This window comes from Hakea prostrata, unplaced genomic scaffold (genome assembly GCF_041222555.1).
Source record: "Hakea prostrata isolate BN-2017 unplaced genomic scaffold, UWA_Hpros_2 contig_48, whole genome shotgun sequence".
Taxonomy (NCBI): Eukaryota; Viridiplantae; Streptophyta; class Magnoliopsida; order Proteales; family Proteaceae; genus Hakea; species Hakea prostrata.
Window position 1 is genome coordinate 224,410 of NW_028291167.1, and position 14,487 is coordinate 238,896.

Sequence of the window (14,487 nt, forward strand, 5' to 3'; positions counted from 1 at the left end):
AAACATTTATCTTACCAAAGCCAGAAAAAATTGGGCACTTTTTATCTTTGTGACAATGCTCTACCAACTATCAACAAGTCTTACTCGAGTTGACATCCGCCCCCCCCCCACACTTAAATTATGCAATGACCTTAGTGCATGCAAAAAAATAATAGAAGCAAATAGAGGAAAGAGTGTACCCGATGTTTGAACTCATGATAGAGCACGAAATAGTCAAACCTAACAACAAACAAAGAAAAGAGAAGAAAAAGAACAAGAAATAACATCTATACAAATGGGTTGCCTCCCATTTAGCGCTAAGTTTAGAGTCTTCAGCCAGACTCAATAAGAAGCAGCCAATGGAGGTGGAGGCTCAAATCTAAATGTGAATGGTGACTGCTCCAAAGAAGTGGAAGAGTCCAACAATGTGTTGACTTCCTCAATATTTAGGTTAGATTCCCCAAATGGCAAGCAATGTTGTAGGGGATCATTAATAAGCATGTTTGGAGTATAATCAACCACTACCTCATCAATAAAGTTAATCGCAAAGCACTCTTCATCCCTATTTGAGCTTAAGGATGCATTGAAGATGTTGACTCTAAGTTTCTTATTGCCAAATGATATGTCCATGACACCCGATCTACAATTGATGCAACCAGTCGCAGTGGCTAAAAAGGGCCGTCCAAGAATGACTGGTGGTAACTTATTGATAGTTGTATTGTCCATATCTAGGATCAAAAAATCAACAGGAAAATATAGATCCTCAACCTTTACCAAAATGTTTTCAAGTAGCCCACGGGGTCGTTTGATTGAACGGTCTGCCAATTGTAGAATCACATCAGTGGATTTCAAATCTCCTAGACCAAATCTATCATAAACTGAACCGGGTAAAATATTCACACTAGCTCCCAAATCAAGAAATGCTTTACTTATGGATAAATCTCCAATGACACATGAAATTAAAGGTTTACCTGGATCTTTAAGTTTAGGGGGTAGTTCTTTACTAGGCTTGTGTGCATCATTGCCAGTCTCATGGGTCAAATCAACCTCTTCTTGACTCTCAAGATCAATGGGCAATGACTTAGGAGTAGGCAAAGGTGCATAATATTCCTTCCCACTGCAGGTCACAACCGAGACTGCTTGGACTTGTTCTTTCCTAGACCCAATTTGATGATTAGGGTTACCCATTGGTTGACTAGGTAACTGACCAACCTCCCTCCTACTAATGGCATCAACTAGTTGACCAAGTTGAGTTTCTAATTTGTTAATGGACTGAGAATGGGAATGCAACAATTGAGTGTTTTTCTCTAAGCCACTAAGTGCTTTTAGTACCTTATCCTCAAATGATGAATTATGTGAGGGTTGTGAAGATGATGGTTGCTCATTCCTATAGGCATTTTGGTGCATATTAAATGGAGGTGGCCTATAAGGTATTTGATTAGAGGGATTGGGCATTGAGTTTCGCCATGAAAAATTGGGGTGGTTTCGCCATCCTGGGTTGTAGGCATTGGAATATGGATCATTCCCCAATTTAGAGACTCCTTGGGCCAAATGTGCATGCTCCTTAACAAACTCAGGGTATTGTGTAGCCAAATAGTAGTCAGTGACATGATGGGATAGGCTAGAACATAAAGCACATGCTTCAATCTGATTAGGTGGAGAGAAACTTGTAGGAAGTGGAGATGGGGTTTGTTGTCCTAATGACAAGAGATGGTCCAATTTCTTTGATAGCAAGTCAACCTTAGTGCTCATCTCAATGGTAGGATTAATCTCATAGAGACCGCTCCTCTTTGGTTGCCCAATGGATGGAATCTCAGTCCTAGCTGTTGAAGCATGGTGTTGGGAGTTTTCACTAAGGGTCTCAAAAAGTTCCCATGCCTCATTCTCATTCTTGTGCATGAAAGTCCTACTACAAGAAGAATCAACCATTTGCCTATGTCGGTCTCTAAGGCCATCATAAAAGCATTGAATCAATTGCCATTTAGGAATAGCATGGTGGGGGCACTTTCTAAGTAATTCTTTTAGTCTTTCCCAAGCCTCATGAAATTGTTCTCCTTCTTGTTGGGAGAAACTCGATATCGCTCTCCTAATGCTATTGGTACGGCCAATGGGGAAGAACTTTTTAAGGAACTCCTGTTGCATTTCTACCCAAGTGGAAATTTTAACATTGTCCAAAAAATGAAGCCAATGCTTAGCTTTATCTTTAAGGGAGAATGGAAAAAGAAGTAATCTTAAAGCATCAACTGAGAGGTTTTGAATTTTAACTGTGGAGGACACCTCTAAAAACTCATCTAAGTGCTTATAAGGCTCTTCATTGGCAAGTCCATAAAAAGATGGTAGCATTTGAATCACACTAGATTTGATCTCATATTGAGCCGCCTCTATGTTAGGCAACTTAATATAAGAAACCGGAGTATATATCGTAGGAATGAAATGCTCACTCAAGGGCCTCATTGGAGGCTCATAGTTTGCCATGGTTCTTTGCCTTCTAAGGTTGGCCAAAGTCTCTTCTAACTCTAAGTCAAGTGGAGTCAACTCAGGGTTTAGGGACCAACGACCATGCATACACACAGAAGAATAAAAAAAAGAATAAGCTAAATAAGTAAAATTAAAAGAAAATAACTATAGCAAAAGGGAGAGTTTAGGACGTACCTAAAGCGCAATCCACGTGATCTTTCGAACAAAAGTTACACATGTGGGATCTGAGGGATGGGGATTTTTAAAAATTAGCCTAAACAACCCAACTAATGCAAATATTACAATTGAAAATTCCTAAATACAATTATATCTAAGAAAGAAAAGATAACAACCTAAACTAATTATCGAATCGCTACTCTTGTAGTTACCTACAAAACAAAAGAAAAAGAGATTAGTTAAATAAGCAAAGAAAAATTAAAAATTAAAAACACTAAAATTACTCTAAAAACTATGCCTAATTGATAAAAATCAATCCTAGCAACCATGCTTTGGTTTCCCGGCAACGGCACCAAAATTTGATCGTGTCGCTAACCGATCAAAAATAAAATCCTATACTAATCTAGCAAACAGAAAGTACGGGGTCGAACTATGGGGAACTGAAAGGCTAAGTCACTAAGGTTGAATTCAACAAAACTATATTTAAACTAAATCTATTAATTAATGCAAAAACGTTAACTATGAATATGTGAAGATCTTTGGGATTTCGAATCCCCAATACTTTTCCCTAACCGATATACTCTACACTTCAAAGCAAATTGGGGATGGTCTTCCAAGGTATGCCCTATCTTCGCATGACTATTGTCCTTCGCGGAAGCTTGGCACGCTTAGTTCGCTGGGCTATAGAACATCTTTGGCCAAACTCAAACACAATCAACTAGAAGATATAGAACAATCAACTTAATGAAATAAGCATGGTTCATCTACATCCCAAAGAAAAGGAACTAGCTACTCATTATTACAAAGTTCATAAGAAAAATAAAGATGAAACATAGGGAGAGAGAGAGAGATGTGGTCTTCTTCTTCAGAAATGAGAAATGAGAGCCGCATTCGCCGTCTTCTTCTTCTCTGTGATTGGCTTCTCTTTTATGTCTCCTGCACACAATGAATCCCTTCTCTTTACCCGTATATTCGACATTTATTCTTTCGGAATTTTGGAAAACTTAAAACTGAAAAGTTGTAGATATTTTCAATATCGTTCCATAGCATCTTGAATCATCAAAATCCAAGCTCATACAAGAGAGATATGCCCAAAATACTGAAGGTAGGTCTGTTTATCCGATTTTCAGATTTATTACCAATTTTGTTCCTTAGACCTCCACCTATTTCCAATTTGGCTAAGATCTCACTTTTCATGATTTCTTGAGCAGAAAGATTGAATGCCATGATTTAAAATCCACCAATATCTAATATATTTGCCAACTTTACTCCATATTATCTCTAATATCAAAAATCTCCTTATTCCTGAAAAATACACAAAAATACTCAATTAGATCTCTTTAATTAAATAAGTATGGGGAATTAAATCAAATAAATAATGGTAAATGAATGCTTATCATATTCCACTTGGACTTTATTCACAACAAGCTGAGAGTGACTTTTCACTTTCAAGTCCCAAACTCTTAGGCTGTATTTGTTTGCTAGAATAAAGGTGGGGTGGGAAAATTCTTGAAAAAAGCAAACTTTTTCTACTTTTCCTAAAAGTGTATATTGTTTGGTTGCTTGGGGTGGGAAAGTGAGAGACAAGTTTCCTTGAATCAAGGAAACTTGATTGGTGACATGGCAACCCAACTTTCCCACCCCAAGGCTTTTCAAAACCCCACAAATTTGGTGGGATTTTGTGGAAAAGTTTGGGAAAGTAAAAAATGGGACCCACCATTATCACTTTTCCACAAAACCCTTTCCTTTCCTTTCCTTCTGCCTCATCCCACTGCACATGGGGCCCACATGTTTTTTTTTTCACCCCACCTTTGCAAACAAACGCAGCCTTAAGGCCCAGACAACTCGAACGCCTACTAGAACTGCCTTGTATTCGGCTTCATTATTGGAGGCTTTAAAGCTAAACCTTAGAGTGTATCTGACTTGAAACCATCCAAGCTCTTTAAAGTTAGTGTGAAACCCAGCCCTATCCTAACCCTGACCCTGACCCGGATCCATGATGTTTGTAGGTCCAAAGACCCGAAGTGGTGGAAGAAGAGACTTGTGGGCCCTCAAAGTTGAAGACTCGGTGTATGATTCGGAGCCCATGGATATTGACAGCGAAGCCCCATACTTGGATACACTGTCAGTGTTCAGTGAGAAACTACACCTAGAAGAGGGGAAGCTTAGTTGAAGTGCTTGATGCGCTTCCAGTCTTGTTTCGAAGGTATTTCTCTACTCTAGACTTGTTTATTGACTTGTAGGAGAAAACCCAACTTAATTCGGACCCGTATAGCCTTCCAAATCCCTGATTCAAGCTTGTTGTACATGCTTGGTCAACTGATTGGTCGATTGGGCCAATCGACCAAGCTAGTCGACCAATGGTTGTACAAATCCGAGAAAAAGATGTTTTTTGGATATTCCTCTCTATATTAAAGTGTTTCTCATGTTTTGAACCCTATTATACTCATTTAGGCCACTAAGAACGAGAGTGGAGCTTCCTAAGGCACCCTCTTGGTGTTTGTGAAGGATTCTTGCCCCCAAACATTGCAATCATTGTCTCTTGTCTCAATTTGCACATTCAAGGTATGATTCATCACTCTCACTCTTTATTCTACTCTTTTCTTTTTCTTTTCTTGCTGTTACAACCTTGGAGCTGATGCTGCAACCTTGCAACCATCACTCCAAGTGTTCACTCTTAGCTAATCATTGATCTCATTCTATTTCCATTGATGCTATGCTCTCATGAGGTTTTTACTGTGCAATGTCTATGTTATATGCTAGCATATGATTCTAATTCATTGCCCATCAGTTCCCCTAGCTAATTCATTCAATTTCAATGCAATTTCATTTGATTTCAAGTCATGCTATGATTCTTGTCTTTAGAACATAGGGTTTCAATTTGGGGGTTTTCAATTGGGCCATTGGATTAGGCTAATTCTTGTTATGTAGTGTTCTTATACTGTTACAATGAATCCCTCCAAGTTTCGGATCGATCTGAGCCCCGGAAGATCGATTTTGAGCCAAAAATCACTATTTGGCTTCGGGCACTATTCACTTGGTCAACTGATTGGTCGACTGAGTCAGTCGACCAAGCCAGTATGCCAATCAACTGATGAATTGTGTGCTTTGCCGATTTGATCCGTTCAACCTACGATTTTTCCGATTTTTCCGATTTCTTTTCTAATCTTTCGTTTATGTTTGTCTAGGGTCTTAATACCATCTTTGGATCATCCTTTTGAGATTATTGGATTATCATCATCACGGCTTAAGGTAAGGACTGTTATACCCATATGACATAGACTATGTGATTGTTACACTGATGTTGGCAACTTAGTAGGCTCAGCTTATTGGTTGTACTTAGACATCATTAAACTACTGTAGTTACCTTATGACAGTAGCACCATGTTTAATTACTTTATCCATCATGTCTATATCATTATTGTCATTTACTTGTATGCTTAATCATGTGATGTTATGACGTATCTTTCAATATGATGGTATATCATGTATGTATGATATGATGAACTGAGAATGTGATTGGATAAGTATGATTTGGGATTGGGGAATGTCCTTTTGACATTTCTGTCCTTGGACATCGGAGGGAATAGTATGAGATGTTCTCCGAAGATGCCCATCGACGCTTTCCCGGATTATTGGATGACATACATAGGATTTGTCTAGATGTGTTGGCTAGGACATCCCCGTTGTATCAAACCCGAATCAGAAGGGCATTAAGACCAAACGACCCGTGGTAGTAGGGTAGTAGTATGGTTTGATGGGCGCTCAAGACCGGTAACCACTCAGTTAGGGGACATAAATCATACTACGGATACCCAAAAGGGGCCATTTATTGGTAGGGTTACAAATAGCTAGACTTGGGCTCAAGGGCGCTCAAGACCGGTAACCAACCCGTGAGAGGACATGAGAGCTTCCCGTTTACTATTTGTGGATGACCAATAGGGTTGGTGAGTTCGTAGTCCAAGACTATGCTGACTCTAGTGTGAAGGATACCGGAAAGGATCGCCGGGGGCGAGGAATGGATGTATCTGGATCTGACATGATATGACTAAGTAGAAGACTTGCATTGGGCTAGGTTTCACCTTGACATGCGCCACTACTTAGACCAATGGTGATGTGAGAGAGCGGTGACTTAAACCCCAACCATGGATTGTCCGGAAGGTTTCAGGACCCATTTACCCGGCTTGAGTGATTGAGACCCACCTAAAGGACTATGGTGCTATGACTTAAAGCATGTCTACCATAGAGACTAGCATGTGTAGAGTTAGTATCATATTTGCATCATGTGCCTCATATCATCTTGCATCATGTTATGACTTGTATGATATGGTTTATGTATTATGGATTAACTGCCTTGCTGAGTTCTTTTAAACTCACTCCTTTCTGTGCAGTTGTTTTGTTAGACTTCTCTGTAGGTAATGAAGAAGCCGATGGCTCATACTTTGAAACAAACCAAGATCCCACATACTACACTAAAAGTCTTGGCCATTATGAAAGCTACGGTGAAGGTGCCAAGGGTGATTACCCTCCGTACCAAGATTAGCCCGATTTTGGTGTGGGAGAGGCCTTGCTTAGTTTCCTTCATGTACACTTATGGAGACACATGTATAAGACCAAGGAGACCCTAGCTTAGACTTTATGTTGTTCTTTTGGAACTTGGATCTGTAACTTAATATACACTGATATACTCTTTACATTTTGGGATGTGTAACTTAACTTGATTTGACTACTTTCCACTACCACTGAGGGAGTGACTTCTGATTGCTCTCTCTCTCTCTCTCTCTCTCTCTCTCTCTCTCTCTCTCTCTCTCTCTCTCTCTCTCTTTTGAGATTATATTTATACTTTTGGTATCATCTTTATTCCGCACTCTGATTATCTGCTCTTATCTTATTCATGATTTCTTTTATTATATGCTTTTACCTTGATTATTATTGTTCACAATTGTATTATCGCGTATGTGGGAGGCATGGTTGCTCGATACTTGATCTTCGAGACTGTGGATCACATACCCGGGTATGCCTGGTAGGGTACCGGCTTGGTGATGTGACAGTTAGACCCACTCCAGATCCTGAGTGGTTGCTCGAACCATCTACATGTAATAACCAAAGTTCCTCAAGACCTTCGTCTTCGTTTGTTTGAGGGAAACTGTTCTCTACAATGAAATCAATCAGTACTTGAGCTTTTATGGTTGTTTGTGGCTTGAATTCAATTTGGTATTCACTCAACTCGACTACCCACCCAACCATCCTCCTGGCAACGTCTGGCAACGTCTGGCCTATGTAAGATTTTCTTGAGTTGGAGGTTGGTTAGCATAATGATCGGATGCGCTGGAAATAGCGTCTTAGCTTCTGTGAGGCCACTAGTAAGGCCAAAGCTTGTTTGTCGATGTCCAGGTACCTCATCTCTACATCGATGAGTACGTGACTCACATAATAGATAGGATATTGTGTTACGTCCCCCTTGACCTAGACTGCACTTACCGCAACCAGGAAGATGGCCAAGTAAACGGTGAGGTTTTTGTCGGGTGAGGGACGAGCCACTACTGGGGTTGTCCAAAGAGACCTCTATAGTTCGTTGAAAGCCTTCAGTCCACATGCTCTCTCCTTGGCCCAATGTGGCCTTCAATCCTTTAAAAACAAATTGCATTTTTCCCCAGCTCGGGAGATGAATTGGTTAAGGGCAACCACTCTCTCAGTGAGGCACTAAATATCTTTTATTTGTTCTCGGAGGCTGCATATCTATCAAAGCTTTGATTTTTTGGGGGGTTTGCTTCGGTCCCCTTGTGAGATACCATAAAGCCGAGAAACTTCCTAGATGACACCCTAAACGCGCATTTATTCGGGTTCAGCACATTCAATAGGTTCATAACACGTCAAATGCTTCTTCCAAGTCTACTAAGTGTTTTGCTGGAATCAAGCTTTTCATGAGCATGTCATGTACATACACCTCCATGTTTCTCCTGATCTGGTCTTTGAAAATCTTGTTTATAGCCCTCTAGTAGGTTGCCCCTATGTTTTTCAACCCGAATGGCATTACCCGGTAGCAGTATCTCTCTCGATCTGTCATAAATGAAGTGCGCTTCTCATTGTCCCAGTTCATCAGTATTTAGTTATACCCGGAGTAGGCATCCATGAAACTAAGTACTTCATGGTCGACAGTTGTGTCGATGAGCAGATCTATCTGGGGTAATGGATAGCAGTCTTTCGGGCAAGCTTTGTTGAGGTCTGTGTAATTGACACACATCCTCCATTTCCCATTCCACTTTTTGACCATTACAATGTTCGCTAGCCAAGTTGGGCACTCGATCGACTTAATGAAGCATGATTGTTCTAGCTTCTCCACCTCTACTCTAATAGCTTCGTGTTTTTCCAATGAGAAGTTTTGCCTTTTTTGGATGATCGGGATAGCATCCTTCTGAATCCACAATTTGTGTTCAGCTACCTGCCTATCTATCCCCTGCATATCTTCTGCCAACCAGGCAAAGACGTCTAAGTTATCTCGCAAAAATTCAGTCAGCTCTTGTTTGAAGGGTTCGGGCTGCTTAGACCCGATCATTATCCTGTGCTCTGGGTAGTTTGGGTGTAATTGGATTCTTTCCAGTTTTTCTACCATCTCAACCTCTGCATGTTGTCTTTGTCCTAATCGTCTCGAATTTTGACAGTGAATGCACTTCTCGATCCTTCAGACCTTCTCCTCTTTTTCAAGTAGTTGACATAACACTGTCGGGACATGGACTTGTCGGACTTGCATTCGCCTACTCCTGCCTCTGTCGGGAACTTAAGCTTCATGTGTCTAGGTGAGACCATTGCTTCCAACATATTGAGTGTTGGCTGTCCAAGTATCATATTGTATGCTGATAAATCCCAGACCACCATGAAGTTTGCCTGAACTAGTGTGTCATGGGGTGATGTCCCAATCCTCAATTCGAGTTGGATTGTTCCCTTTGCCATGGCTGAGGACCCTGCGAACCTATACAGGGGGGTTGCGCAAGGGGTCATCATCTTGCCCTCCAGCTTCAACCTTTTGAAAGCTTCGTGTGATAGCAAAGGAACAGATATCTACTAGGACCATGAACCTCCCAATTGGCTAGTTTTAGCTTGACGACGATCGGGTCATCGTGAAGAGTGGCTATCCCATACAAGTCTTCGTCAGTAAAAGTGATTAAATCAAGACAACATTGGTTCCTCCTCTTCCTCGACAAGTGCACGGCTCCTACAAACTGGGCTTTTTTCTTTGCTTTCTTGACCGACTCAACTTTTGGTCCCCCCAACACGACGTACACAGGAGTCTCCTCTCATTTATTCTCCTTTTCCAGCCTTTTTGCGGCTTCACTAGGGCTAGTCAATCGAGGTCTCTTTCGGTTGTTGGGTGACTTGTCTCGGTTTTGTCCTAAGCCTCTTACTACCTGTAATATCCAGCCCTATTCTAACCTTGACCCTGACCCGGATCCACTGTTGTATTTAGGTCCGAGGACCCGAAGCGATGGAAGAAGAGATTTATGGACCATTCTGATTGATGATCATGATTCGGAGACCGAGCCCATGGACATTGACAATGATACCCCTTGCTTAAATACATTGTCAGTGTTTAAGGAAAGTCTGCGCATCGGAGAAGATTAATATGGTTGATGTACCAAATGACCTCCTGTGCACAATCCGAAGGTATTCCCCGAAACTAGACTTCTTGATTGAATTGTGGAAGAAAACCTCACTCAATTTGACCTTGTATAGCCTTTCAAATCCCTACTTGAAATTGCTGTTCTAAACCTGAGTTTTCTGCTGAAAACATTTTGGTCGATCATTTTGGTCGATACCATCGACCAAAATGTCCCAGTCTGCCAAGTTAATGATTCCATGGAATATTCCTTTTCTATTTAATATGACCTTGAGCCTTGAGCCTTTTGCAATCATTTTTCTCACCTGGGAACGTGGGGAGAGCTTCCCAAAGCAGCTCCTTGGTTAGTGTGAAGGGTATCTCATCAAAGACACTTAGTTTATCATTGATTCTTGCCTTCATCTTCTACACTAAGGTATGACTCTTCATTCCACTCTCTACCCTACCATTTTCTACTCTTTTCTATTGTCATCTTGCTGATGGGACATTTGGAATGGTGCTGCAACCTTGCAACCACCACTCCAAGTGCCTACTCATGCTCAATCCATGATTCCCTTAGCCATTCATTGATGCTAATGCTTATATCTCATGCCTAGCATATGTATTCCATGATTTACCTATTAACATCATACCATTTGATATCAAACTGAGCTATAAAGTGTATTATGTTCATGTTTAACATTGCCATATGATTCCAATCGAATTTCTATTATTTCCTCTAGCTATTGCATGCTATTCCTCATCAATGCAATCAATTCCAACTCATATAGCTCAAATTGGGGCTTTTTAATTAGACCATTAGATTGGGTTAATTCCCTGATTTATAGTGTCCTACTACTGTTGTTAAGTATGCCTCCAAGTTTCAGATTGATCCGAACACCGGAAGACTCATTTCGGACCAAAATCCCCAAAATCCACTATTCTGCCCGAGGACTATTTTGGTCGATCATTTTGGTCGATACCATCGACCAAAACCATCGACCAAAGTTGTTGCTGACAGCAACCTTGGTCAGTTTTGACTCAAATGACATCCGATCTTCCCGACTTCTTTTCTAACTTATTATTGATGTTTGTTTAGGGCCTTAACACTTCTATTGGACTATTCTTGGTATTCTCAATTCATCATCAACTCATCCAAGGTAAGGATGGTTATATCCATAAACATATAAGTCATCAAATATTGAACTATGCTTTATTCAAAGAATGAAATCCCTAAATTTCTTTCAATCATTATGATACTGATACATATGTGTTAGAACAGTAACATTTAAATCTTTATACATTTGTTGTGTTACTCTATCATTTTGATTTGCTTATGTTTATAATGATTCGTTTCAATATCGTGATTTGAGTACTATTATGAATATGCATTGGATGCATGAGAAATGATGAGATTTGATGTGTGATTGCTTACGTATGACTTGGGATTGGAGGGTGTCCCTCGACACTTCGTCCTTGGGCATCGGAGGGAATAGTATGGGATGTTCTCCGATGGTGCCTATCGACACTTTCCCGAGTTATTGGATGACATACATAGGAGTGTCTAGTTGTGTGGCTAGGTTCATCCTTGTCGTGTCAGACCCGAATCGGAAGGGCATTGAGACCGAACAACCCGTGGTAGTGTATGGTTGGATGGGCGCTCTAGGCCGGTAGCCAATCCGGTAGGGGACATAAACCATGCTACGGATACCGAAAGGGGCCATTTATTGGTAGAGTTGCATATGGATAGACTTGGGCTCACGGGCGCTCAAGACCGGTAACCAATCCGTGAGAGGACGTGAGAGCTTCCTGTTTACTATATGTGGATGACCAATAGGGTTGATGAGTCCGAAATCCGGGATTTCGCTGACTCTAGTGTGAAGGATACCGGAAAGGATCGCCGGGGGCGAGGAATGGACTTATCTGAATCTGACTTGACCGACTGAGTAGATGACTTGCATTGGGCTAGGCTTTACTGTGACATGCGCCAGTACTTGACCAAATGGTGATGTGAGAGAGCGGTGACCGATTCCCCTTACCATGGTTTTTGATGACTTTACCGATCTTCCCCGGGCATTCCCAAGATATGGAAAGGGGAGAGTGACTGACGACCCAGAGAAGTACGGTGCTATGACTTAAAGCATGTCTACCTTAGAGACCAGCATTCATAGAGTTAGGCTCATATCTGCATCATATGTTCCATATCACATTGCATTATTATATGTTCTGAATGTGTATGATTTCTAATTATGGAATAACTTCCTTCTTGTGAGTTCTTCGAACTCATTCCTTTTGTGCAAATGTTTTAGATTATATTCCAGGTACCGAAGATTACGATGGCACCTCCTATGAGGCGGACTATGATTCCACATACTACCCTCCGGGTAGTGGCGTCAGTGAGGATTCGTATATTGGAGCCGAGAAGGATTATTATTCGCACCAGGGTTAGCCCCACAGTTGTGCGGGAGCGGCAGCGCTGGGTTTACTTCATCCGTACTGTTGAGGAGACTACCATTAGTATAGAAGAAACCCTAGCATAGTGCCCCATTCCCCTGGTGTATTTGTGGAACCATTGGTCTTGTAACTAACTTATCTTTGAGATTATCTTTTGACACTTAGACATGTATTTGACGTTATCACACTTCTTTTCCGCTGTTCTGAGAGAGTAGTTATCATACCTTCTCTCACCCTTATGATTATGCTTTAATGTTGTTGCCTTCCGCACTCTGATTTATTTAGTCTTATCTTATTCATGATATTTAGTATTAACTGTTTTTACCATTGATTATTACTGTTCATGATTGTGTTACCGTGTATGTGGGAGGCATGGACCTCAGATCATTGATCCTTGGACTGTGGATCACGTCCCGGGTATTCCAAATGGGGTACCGGCTGGGTGGATGTGACACTAACTGACCAAGTTTTCCTTCTTGTATTAAGTTTTCAATTTCAGATTTGAGTCTATGGTAGTTGTCCATGTTGTGGCCGTAATTTTTGTAGCAACGACAGTACTTACTCATGTCTCGATCTTCTGGCCGGAAGTGCAGCTTTCCCAAGCCACTTCAGGGATTTCTTATTTCCTAATCTGCATGAGGATTTTTGAAGGCCTGGCATTGAAGGGGGTGTTGGATTCCCGGCTCGATCCCAAGTCTCTTCTCCACCTTTCTTTGGCTCCTTTTTCCCGAGTATCCCGTTCATTGGATTGTCCGTCTCTCTCCTCATCCATTTATTGCTCTTTATCAGCTTTTACCCAAGCATCTATTACCTCGTAGACGCTTGCTTGCTTTTGGCACTTATGAAGCAAGGCTCTGTAAGTTTTTGGTTTATCTAAGAATATGACCTCCAAGAGCCTCTTGTGCGTGATGCCGTTCCATAGGGCACTATACGCAACTGGATCATTCAATTCTCCAATTTTGATGGCTACTTCATCAAAACACCTCAAGTAGTCCTGAATGGACTCATTCTTGCCTTGCCTTATGGAAAATAGGCTACCAAATGCCTTTTTACTCTCGATCGCACTCCTAAACTAGGCAATAGACTTGATTGCCAATTCTCTAAAATTGTTGATGGAGCTTGGCTTCAAGTTGCTGAACCACTTTATCGCCGGTCCCTTTAGAGATGCCGGGAAGGTGCAGCAGAGTAGCTCGTTTTCACGGCCCAAGATGGTCATGACGGACTTGATGTAGCTTATGTGCTCCTTTGGATTAGTCTTTCCCTCGAACGGGGTGAAAGTTGGCATGATGAAGTTGACTGGGAGTGGCATGTTCATTTTTTCATCCAAGAAGGGTTTCAGATCTACCACGTCAAAATCCTTGCCATGATCCCGGTCCTCTAATTTTCTCTCCACCTCTACTACCCTCTTTTGTAGCCGACTCTGTTCTGATTGATTCCTCCCGGACAACATGGTGCTTGCTCGGACTAACCGTGATCTGGAGGTCAATATTCTTGATCGAGATCCATTTGAGTGTCCTTGTGGATGACTTTCTCCTTCTTAGTCATTTTCGCCCGGTCGACTTCTCTGGGGGAGATCTTGGGTTTGTCTAGGTCTTGAGAGCTGATTCAAGGCTGTGAAATCCAGCCCAAACCTAGCCAGGACACCCTATCTGTTTTGCGTAAAGAAGGGTTTGTTTAAATGTTGACTTTGAAGTTGGACCGTGATTTCAGTTTTGTTTAAATGTTGACTTTGAAGTTGGACCGTGATTTCAGTTTTGTTTAAATGTTGATTTGAAGTTTGACCGTGATTTCAGTTTTACTATCTTTGAAAATCTTAGGAAGCCATG

The 14,487-nt window shown here is 41.3% G+C and overlaps 1 non-coding gene across 1 annotated transcript; it reads left to right on the forward strand.

Annotated features, from left to right (window-relative positions):
* Positions 1-1,966: 1,966 nt before the first annotated feature.
* Positions 1,967-2,073, forward strand: LOC148999080 (small nucleolar RNA R71). The gene has a single exon (XR_016171032.1). It is a non-coding gene; the product is annotated as a small nucleolar RNA R71 (small nucleolar RNA).
* The last annotated feature ends 12,414 nt before the right edge of the window (positions 2,074-14,487 follow it).